The sequence below is a fragment of the Hippichthys cyanospilos genome, chromosome 5 (assembly GCF_059441005.1).
Source record: "Hippichthys cyanospilos isolate Australia breed blue-spotted pipefish chromosome 5, RoL_Hcya_1.0, whole genome shotgun sequence".
Taxonomy (NCBI): domain Eukaryota; kingdom Metazoa; phylum Chordata; class Actinopteri; order Syngnathiformes; family Syngnathidae; genus Hippichthys; species Hippichthys cyanospilos.
The window spans coordinates 5138797-5150055 of record NC_142373.1 but is presented as its reverse complement, the minus strand read 5'-3'; the positions used below and the strand labels follow the sequence as shown (position 1 = coordinate 5150055).

The 11259-nt window shown below is 39.4% G+C and overlaps 1 long non-coding RNA gene across 1 annotated transcript; it reads right to left on the bottom strand.

Annotated features, from left to right (window-relative positions):
• Window positions 1–386: 386 nt before the first annotated feature.
• Window positions 387–6668, bottom strand: LOC148423228 (uncharacterized). The gene is made up of 3 exons (XR_015865717.1): window positions 6547–6668; window positions 5052–5183; window positions 387–947 (listed from the first exon to the last, which is right to left on the bottom strand). It is a non-coding gene; the product is annotated as an uncharacterized LOC148423228 (long non-coding RNA).
• Window positions 6669–11259: the final 4591 nt, after the last annotated feature.

Sequence of the window (11259 nt, the reverse complement as noted above, 5' to 3'; positions counted from 1 at the left end):
ATAATACTGACCCTTTAAGAGCCCTAGGCCAGCATCACAGGGGCAGTTAAGATTGATCGCAGATTAGAGAACACGGTTTCTTTACCGTAATGTTTGCCTTTTATTTAAAGTATTTTTGTTTGAAGAGATTTGGAACTACTATGGATTAACTTAGATAGACCTGTGGATTCTTTTTAAAATTTTAACTTAGATAGACCTGTGGATTCTTTTTAAAATTTTATTTATTGTATTTGAACCTGGGCAAGCATACAAGTAAACCAGGCAGCGAGAAGTCTCAACCCGCACAAAGTTGCTTAACAAATCACAACTATTTTTGTTTGTTTTCAACACGTTTGTCTTTAATATTATTTTAATATCTCGAGCAATAAGTGTTTTAGACTTGACAGTGTGATGTATATAGCACTCGTCCCCATGGCAATAAACAAGCCACGTTGAGAAAAAGACAAAAAATCTCACTCACTTTCACTGTAATATTTCAAGATGATATTTCCCTCCCAGTTCTTTCCTCTCATGGCTTGCCAGGCAGTGCGGGTTAGCAGCTCTACCATATTTCTCCTTTCTTTTGACCACGTTGATGTGTAGCCCTTTGTCCTTCCTGTCCACAGTCGCCTGCTTCGCAGTCTGGTAGCTGATTCCCATCCTCATAAAATACCCAGAGTTTAGCGGGGAACGGTGTTTGGAAGCGGATTTTACATTGTTTCACAGCAGCTTCCTTTCCATATAGTCCTTGCATTTTCTAGAGGATTGTGGATGGGTAATAATGATCAATGTGGATCAGTCTTCCTTTCCAATACACCTTTTTTTTTTTTTATTGTGGCTTGTCACCCGCTGTTGCTGGAGCTTGTGTGCCAAGTGTATGGTGTGGTCTTTCATTTTCCAGCACTACTGTTTGAGGGCAGTGACTTGCATTTAGGGGAGGCAGGAAAGGTGGAGCCTCGCCTATCAATCTTGGAAAAAAAAGAAAGAGTTAGTTATAAAATATTGTTTTTTCACTGGCATATACTTATTAATCCATTCTCCATTTGAATCCAAAATTTAAATCATATTTATTCATTGATTATGGCAACATTTCTGTAAGTCCTGTTCAAATACAGGGAGAATGCTGTGAGGCTACACCTTGCTGTGCTGCTCAGTAGCTGGTACAATCCCTCTAAAACTACTGGATGCCAGCAGTTTTTTGTTATCCCTCTCTATAATGTGGATAAAGTGCTTTCAAACACTGTAGTTCTATGTTCTGTATTCCCGTAATAATAATGATGTGTGAAATGTATTTCTGTAATGTGTTTTTAAGTTAACAGTTTAATCATAAAACCTCAGTTAAAAAAAAAAAAAAAAACACGTGCACTTGTCAGCCCAGATTTTTGATCCACCACCTTCACAACAATCATCATCTTTGTTCTTTTTGTATTGCATTAACTATCCTCCTGTGCATAAAAGATTGTATTCACAAGCTGAGAAAATTCACAAATCTGGACATTCAATCAAAACAAGAGGTAACAAATAAAGGAAGACAAACACCCCAACTGAGAGGATTATTTAAGACCACCTTTTTCCATCAAGTCGTGACAGTGTCTGGACTTAGATGGAATATTTTGACCTTAAAACTTTACAGCGACGCATCAGTTGACATGAGCGTTCAACCACTCACATCTAAAGCCAAATACTTTACAACTAAAAACTTTAGGCAAGTCAAAACGTGTTTCTGTTGTTTAATTGCTAACTATTTATTGCTCAATTATTGAATGTAGGCTGAAGTGAACAGAATAAGAGTTTAATTGTGTGGTATGATAATACGATACATATGACAATAAAACTCTTGCATCTTGGAATGTTTTACTTGGCTTTGGACGGACGGAGACTTAGCAGCATCCACAATGCTAAGGTAAGTTGATAGGTTTTAAAAATTCTCATTAATGCCACTCGCTTACTCGCCAAACAGCAGCTAGCATTTCGTACAGGCCCTGCCAGTCATGGCAACTATGTTAAACTTTTATATGCTTTAGTTGAGTAAGATGACAGGTTAGCTAACCATTTGAAGACATCAAACTTATTTCCGGGCTTGTTAAATTTATTTAAATTGAAGCAGTTGCAGACATCATTACATTAAATGTGCTTTTAAATGTGCTACATAAAATAATTTTGTAACAAAGTACAAAAATGAGCTAAATTTTTTTCACTAAATGAAAAACTTGAAATGTTTTATGATTAAGAGTAATGTTAATGTTTTAGGATTAATAGTGATGTCATACTTTTTTGAACAGCATCTAAAGTAAAAAATAAATCTGAGGTTGCTGTTGTGAAGTTACAGAAATATGTACTATAATTTTTTTTGGTCAGCCCCACCTGGGAATAGACTTTCCTCTATGCTGCCATAAGTTACAACAAGTTGTTTCTGTGTCTGGTACATGCAGCATCCACTTCAACCTGTGGGCCTGGAAGGGGGCTCCTCCCACCTGTGGTCCCTTCTGGAGGTTTCTGATTTTCCCCTAATTTGGGGTTTTTGAGTTTTTCCTTCCCCTTCTGGGAGCTTTGACAGGGGATGCTGTTGTGTACCCTATACTGAAAAGATGTCTTTGTACGACCTCTTTTCATTCTGTGAAGCCCTTTGAGACTTCGGTGATTTAGGGCTATATAAATAAAATTTGATTGATTGATTGATTGAAGTCTGACATGCCTGTCTTAAAGAATTCAGATATCAGATTTTAAACATTTTACCCAGTGAACAATACTGCCAATGAAGTGTTTGAATACGCTGCTCTGGCGGGCTCATATAATGTTTGTAAATCTGATTGACGATGTCACTGTCTCAACAAACCTCAACCACACATACATCTGGACCTCCTCTAGATCGAGAATTTCAGTGGTCAATCATTGGTTAATCACTTTTAAGCATCGCCCCGAGTGTTGATTCCACTTTCTGAGTCCAGTCCTCCATACCGTCAACCCGACACACCACCTCTGTTATTCAGCAATTAACGTTAACCAACTCACTTTTAATGTTGTTCAAATGCTGTTTCATGTCCTCGTTGGAAGTCCTGAATCTCCTCCAAAACTTTCACCGGGCTTCCATCCTCGTTAGCCCAATAGCTAGTCTTAGCGTTAGCATCCGGCGCCAAAGGGTCTTTTCCTGCATGCTCATCAGTTTGTAGAGTCTTCCACGACATTTCCTTGCCTGCTTACTTTCTCCCCATATCCACTCCCTGTCTTAATCAATTTCCAACCAGATTAGTTCTCTTTTGCTATTTAGAAGGGTGAGATTCATTACTACTCGAAAGAGCTATCACTCTAGGCTGCCATTTGTGCTGATGACATCACCAGAACCTTAGAGAGAGCTTTTGTAGAAGCAGACAGACTAAGCTGACAGGTGTAATTAGAATCTAAATAACTGGTGACATTGATTGACAGCCTCCTCAACCTTCCTGGTGACACTCGTCTTGCCAAGTCAGGTTGTATCTTTAGACACAAAGCATTGTCAGTTTCTACCATTAAAATAGTAGTAAAGTGAGACAATAAAACCCTCACCGTCATAATTTAACCCAAGTCTGTAAACTACAGACATTAAGCATTGCTTTAATGGCTGTACGATAAAATATATTCATGATCTTACAACAATCTCTCTGTATCTATTAATTTACATTTACAAACATACGCCTAAAGTGTCGCACATTTGCCAGCATGTTGTGGGAGTATGAAAGGTGACAAGTTGTTTGCATTCTGTTAGTGGCCTCCAGGAGGGAAGCTATTGCCATGGCAACTGGGCTAACACATACTGTATACACACACATATTGGAGTAACTGAATCTAATTATCCAGAAAACTGACAAGAAGATGTTGTTGCCAGTAATATCTGGATGCCAAAGAAACAGACGGTTTGAAAATGGCAATCCTGTCTGTCCATCCATAATTGTGACTGCTTAGCCATACAAGGGTCGTGGATCTATGGAGTAAGATCGCTGTCAAAAGGATGTATGCGTGTTTAACAATTCGGCTAAATTGTGATAAGTTGTAATTGTTTTTGTATGAGTAACACTCTAAATTGTGTTTTACGAATTAAAAACTCGCAAGGTAATTGTATTACAACTATTGTTTGCACAACTTTGACCACGCGAGACATGTCCATGTGTTTGTATGAAGCTTTCCTTCACAACTTAACACCTATGTCGTTCCTGAATTCAAACCGTTTGATGTGACTGCCGCTTGAGGAGGCATCTCACTTAGCCGCTTCGGCGGGACCAGGTCATGGGCCCCCTTTTCCCACCACCCCTCCCCCAGTCATCTACATGTTGTGCCAGATTTGTTGTAGTGTTTTATGTTGGTGCATATGCGGTGACATTTTTCTATACTTGAGCCATGCCTTCTGTTTAGGGCATGGCCAAATAATCTGTTCTGTTCCCCCCCCCCCCCCCCCCCCCCCCCCCCCCCCCGGTAACCTTATCTCTTCTAAGGTCTCAGTGTGGAGCAACACAACTGGCCTTGCCTTCTGTCTACCCCTGTAAGTCAATTGTATTGTATGTTTCTTAGACAGTTCGAGCTCGTTATGTCAAAATTTCATATCTTGTACTTGTGCAGGTTTAGTGATAATACAGTCCATCCATCCATCCATCTTAGCCAACATCAGATTCGGAATGTAGATCTAGTGGCAAATCAAGGGCTGTGGCTTCAGCTCCTTCCTCATCATGACTGATCAATAGAGTGTCATTTTGATGCGTCCATGTTTGCTATCACTAACTTTGTTCATTGTGTCCATAAGTGGGGGTCAATTATCCTATCAGAACATAAAAGCCCCCAAAGTATAGAAAGGGTACTCTATAAACAGCAACTAAACAATGGCAGGAGGCATTGACAATGACTCAACCAGAACTGAATGAAAGTAGGTAACTAAATACAACCAAACTGATGAGACAGGAAACTGGAGACCAGGTTAACAAACACAGGTCAAAACAAAACACCATTATAGCAGTCCCACACATGAACCTCTATTCAAAACAATAATAATAATTAATTGGATAGATATCTGATTAACAAAAAAAAAAAAAAAAATCCTCATTTACCTATCTTTTGCAAGTTCAGGTCCTGGGAGCTCGAGGTCTCAGCGCAAAGATCTTGGGGGTGACTTCCCTCAGTACCCAGAAATCTCCTGGTCCCACTGTTGTCCTTAGCTTCATCTCCATCAAACTACCTACCTATAAGGGTAGGCACATGGATCGATACAAGAGAAGGGGTGGCAAAACACCAGCTACTGGGTGACAGGGCAGTTATCCAAAACTGTAAAACCAGAAGCACCAAACTGTGCACTGCCCGTACTGAATACAAGCAAGTCTACAACTCAATGCTGCACACATGGATGCTAGAGTGCTTAGAACTGCATAACATCAACAGGGATATAAGGACCTTCATCAAGAACTCAATGAGGCTTTGGAGGAGAGCTCTGGGAGCCAACTCAAAGCGAATTGCCAATTGCCGGGTGAATATCAAATATGGCATATTCCAAGAAGATGCCCTCTCCCTGCTGATGTTCTAAATAGGGCTTAAAAATTCGGTCAGATCACAACTAAGAGTGGCTTCGGGTACTGGTTCAAAAGTGGAACAAGGATCAGCCAACTCCTCTACATGGATGACATCTCGCTGTATGATAAGACCGAATGTGAAATGGATTCCTTTGATTCATCTCAAAAGACGATACAGCAATAACATTGGAATGTTGTTTGGAATATGTAAGTGTCCGCTAATGATATCAAGGCGACGGTAATTACCAAAACCATTCAACAATCTGAAGGCAGCATAGCAGATATGCATGACAACTATAAGTTGGAATTTCACAGGCAAATATGAAGTTGAACCTTTATGTAGTTTGTCCTTTAATATATGTGTTTTCCCATCTAAATGGATCGTAAATTGATTTTTCACGTAGATAGCACTTTAAAAAATAAATAAATAAATAAATAAATAAATATATATATATATATATATATATATATATATATATATATATATATATATATATATATATATATATATATATATATATATCTTAGATAGTCAAAGCACTTTACATTAACTACTCATTTACCTACGGATGACAAAGAATTAGGAGAAACTTGGTGTTTAGTGTCTTGCTCAAGGAAGCTTTGACACAGTAACAATGGTCAGGGGATCGAACCCATTAGCTTTTCAGTTTCGAGACGAACCCTCTACCACTAAGACTTACCAAAGGTGGAGAGAAGCATTTATTTAGTAATTACAGACCAAATTTAAATGATTAAATAATAATGATAAGTGATCATCAATATGTTTTCAGAAAATACAGTATAGATCTCCCTATATGGCAGTAATGGAAATTACAGGGGAAATTGCAATTAGTATAGATTAAAAAAATAAAAAAATGACAGTTCAGATTTTCATCATTTAAAGGCAGCTTTGATACTATAGATCATTTTGTATTAATGAAAATAATAATAGTACACATTTACATCGTAGATTGGTGTGTGCGTTCTGATAGATGGAGTAACAGTTCAAAAATATAACAGTTAACAGGTCAGTATCTACCTTAAAACGACAGATGAGGGCATCCAAATATGCGTAGTCCCAGATTCATGCAATTCGTGGGCGTAGCAGCCAAAACTTTGAAGTGCTGTAAATCAAAAAGCATTTGAGCTAAAATAGTTTAAAAAAAAAAGTTGAGTTGAGATGTAGTGACTTTGCTGTACCATAGAAAAACTGGAGGAAACATGATGCGCTAGAATGAACAGAGATAAAAGTATCAAAAGCATGCATACCTTTTTGAATAAAAGACTCCACACTCCCACATACACTATGTATAGATACCATGTTAATGATCACAGCCACACTGCCCATTGTTAGGGAGTTTAGCTCTGTTCTGCCATTCAGTTTGGGAGCCATTCGCTGGGCAGTTGCAACCAAGTGGTTAAGGTACTGCGGTTGCCGTGCAATTCGGCTTCTACAAAGCAAGAACAACTTTGAACTGCATTTAAGCAAGCCCCCTTGTGCAGCAGATCGAAAATTATTTCTTTTGATGCCCTCTATGGAAAGCAAAGGCCCCTCATGCTGCATGGCACCGGCAGACTAAAAACCTTAATTATTTTTGTTTATGTCCCCGAGAAAACATAACTTCCACCTTAATGATGTTGCTGAAGATGTTTAGGTCCGTTTAAAATGTATATGACAGGCAGTCAAATAAGGATTCAGCACAAGCACTTTTGTATTTTTTTCTACTGTGGGAGGTTAATTTAAGAATCATCTGCATAAAATTTAAATGAGAAGCTAAGCTTTTTCAACAACATCACTCAGGGGGTACATGTACAAAGAAAAGAAAACTGTCCACAGAATGTAACCTACAGGCAATCCAAGTAACAGATGTGCAGATAATATAATAAATAAAAATTCACCAAGATTAACTTCTTGTGGATTAGTATCACTGCTTGCCAGATAATTATTTAGGTGAGAGATGACAATATCAAGACATATATCATGTCAAAGCATAGTAAACATGTTTCCTTTGTCTCTGGCTAAAAGCAGAATAATTAAAAACCATGAAAATTGGATTCTGTGGCATTCAGATCTTGGGGCCGATAAGGTGGGAACCCCTGACACCCATCAGAAGGACAGCATATACAGTCCGTTCTCATCTACTGTAGCTCTAATCCCATGACACACTCACAGGTGCCAACAAACACAGGATGTACAAACATTTAGAATATTGACCACAGTGGAGAGTTCATGTTCAAATGTAAATCAGCTCAAGCAATTAGAATGTATTTAGTCCAATTCAATCCTGTAATAGTCTTTTTCAACCATTTACTAAACTTTCATAGGAAAGCCACCTACAGTAAAAGACACCTGGTTTTTTTTTTAAACTGCTGATCAAGTTATTGTGGGTTGTAACCTTTGCCACTGCACAAGAACGTTCTTGAAAAGCACCCGTCACCTCACACATTCCTCCACCAAGTTTCCCCCACTGAATTCAGTCAGACACTTTAAAAACAACCGAACAAGGCACAAGCAATGAAGATTTAGACCCATTTAATTGGTCATTAAGGACACACTTGAGAGCAGCACGTATATTCCTCAGGCACACGTTCCAGATGCAGTGGCTAGCACATTCGCCTCATAGTTGAAGGACCTGAATTCAACTCCAGCAGGCTCTGGCCATCCTTTGTGGAGTTTGCATGTTCTCCCCGTGCCTGCGTGGGTTGCTCTTTTTCTTCCAACATTCCAAAAATATGCATGGCAGATGTATTGGACACACTAAATTGTCTTTAGATGTGATTGAGTGCGCAAATAGTTGTTTGTCTCGGTGTGCCCCGCAATTGGCTGTCAACCAGTTCAGAGTGTCCCCCGCCTACTGCCCCAAGACAGCTGGGATAGACACCGGCAAGTCTGCGACCCTTCATATGAACAGTATGTTATGTATAATGCTTCAGGTTAGGGCCTGAGACCTTGTGTCATATTTAAAAAGCCTAAAAGGTACTTACTTTACAACAAATTAACATTTTTCACAGGTTCGCCAGGCACATCAAGTCCTGGGGGAACTCATTCATGACATTCAACAGGAGTTCAGCATTGCCAAAAAAAAAAAAAATGTTAGCTACCACCACAGACAATTGGGCAATTATGTAGCAGCCTTCACCACAGGTGGTGAACCATTTGAAGAGGTGGTGATTCTAGAGGAGGAGGAGGAGGAAGGGTTGCTTATACAGTCTGGCAACATTCAGTCACAACTTGACACCCATCCCCTGGTCACCCAGCCGTGTCACCACCCGTGTAGGTACAAAATAGCTCAATTTGAATTTTTTATTTTAAAAAATTGGCAAGACTTTTTAACCAGTCAAATGAAAATAACAATTGCTATCAATATTGTTAATAACACATATTAAAACGTCAAGTTTCAATGTTTACCTTATTAATGTGAGCATACAATTAAATTCTTGGCAACCACTGACGTCAGTGGGACTCTAGGCTGGAGCAAGGAAAACACTGTCTGGTGCAAGGCAACCGCAAGCCCAGCACTTGTGGAACTTCCAAAACAGGACCCCAGTTGCCACCAATCAAATCAAAAAGGCCATCAACTCCTGTTGTAGTAAGGTTTAAAATAAATAAATAAAATCCAAGTCTTAATTACCAACACTAACGTCTTTATAATTTCCTGATTTTTTTTGTGAAACAAGATTTGGCCTATAAATTACATTATTCTCCCTCTCTTTGTCTTTTTTAACATGTTTATTTCTGTAGGTGGAACTCCAAACTGTCTCAGCCTGAACAGATGGAGGCCATCAACAAAATAATACCTCACCAACTCAGGTGAAAGGCATTAATGACAACCGTAGATCGTCCTGATCTACGGTTGTCATGAATGAAAGTATGAAAGAATAGTACAATATTCATTTAACGCATGTGCTTTGGATGATATGCAAAATAAAAGTCACAAAACTAACACATTTTCTTATTTATAATTCATGTTATATTTATGGGTCCACATGCCTATAAAGGTGACAGAAATTGTAGCGTATGTGTAAGATAAAAATAAAACATGACATGACAGAACGTTAGCAATTTATTCATCTTCTAATTCCTAAGCCTTATCATCTTGATAGAGGGCTTTTTTTATACGTCTAACCAAACTTAAAAGCATGGGAAGAACAGATTGCGAAAATGCACAGGTTACTCCTTCATTGCACAAAAAATCTTCAAATGAATAATTTCCAGTGATATTACTTCATGGTTTAGCAAAAGCTCGTCGATAGACACTTTAACTTTCGTCATCATGGGTCAAGTGCGCCACGTATCACTGGCGTTACCTCGCAAAAAACTGGAGAAAACAAAGCAGCCTCACCCGCTGGGAAAAAAGTACAAATGAAGTTACTCGAACTGAACTCGTTTAACTAAAACCTTCCTCAAGGAAATACGGCATTCGGACCTCAGAGCAACGTGTTTTTAAATAAGTCCCAAAGAAGCAGGCTAATGCTCATCCACAAGATTACAGCATAATGACTGCAATGCAACAGACTTGGACAGCAAAACGGAGGAATATCAGGTGAACTCGCTCCTGTATGCTATGGGAGATGCTGCTGATGACGTTTTAGCTGTTTTGCCATTAACTGAGGAAAGTCAAAAGAAATATGCAGCAGTGAAAGCAGCATTTGAAAACCACTATGTGGGAAAACATAGTCATTTTTGAACAAGCACAGTTTAACTCCAGACAACAACAAGATGATGAGAGTGCTGAATCGTTTATCACAGCTGTACACACACTTGCTGAAAACTGTGGATTCGGAGTGCTTGAAGAAGAACTTATAAGAGACAGGGTTGTAGTTGGAATAAAAGACAAAAGACTGTCAGAACAGCTACAAATGGACTCAGATTTAACACTTGCTAAAGCAAAACAGAAAGTCAGGCAGTGTGAAACGGTGAAGATGCAGCAAACAATTTTTCACAGCGATACTACAGAGAACAGTAAACTGAATGTGGACACTATAAAAGCAAATGTGAAGAAAAGAAGACCTCAATCGTGGCAACCAATAAAAGGACTACATTCTGGAAAGCGGTTAGGAAAAGGGTGTGGCCACAAGAATAATCATTCATGGCAAGATTGTCCTGTCCGTGAGGTCCTGTGTAGAAAATGTCAGAAAAGAAGACATTTTGCTGTAGTGTGTCGCAGTGGTGATTCTGTAAAAATAAGGGAAGTCACAGAAAACCAATGTGATACAGATGTTAAAGAATGTGTGTTTTTGGGAGAAGTCGATGCTCGGAAGTCAGACCCTTGGGTTGAAGACATCAAGTTAAATGAGGAAAACGTCCAGTTTAAACTTGACACAGGCGCTGATGTTACCTCTATTCCTGAGAGGATGTACAAGCCAGAAAGAGATGGAGCTCTACACCCGCCCGAAAAGAAACTGCTTGGACCTGCTAGTTACCCACTCACAGCTAAAGGTTATTTTCGGGCGCAGTTGTCGGCAAGAGGCCGCTGCACAACACAAGATGTCTACCTCTTTGCAGGGTTAGCTCAACCACTGTTAAGTAGACCAGCTTGCGAAGCATTGAGATTGGTTTACAGAGTGGACACTGTCAAAGGCTCAGGGACAGATTTCAGTGTAGCATATCCAAGCGTGTTTAAGGGCAAGTACTGCTCCAACTCAAGTCTTATGGCATTGAGTTGGAGCAGGGTGCTATACCTGCCGGTCTTTCCGCCCCACGGCGTGTTCCACTTCCCCTCAGAGAAGCAGTCAAAGGGAGAGTTAAGGA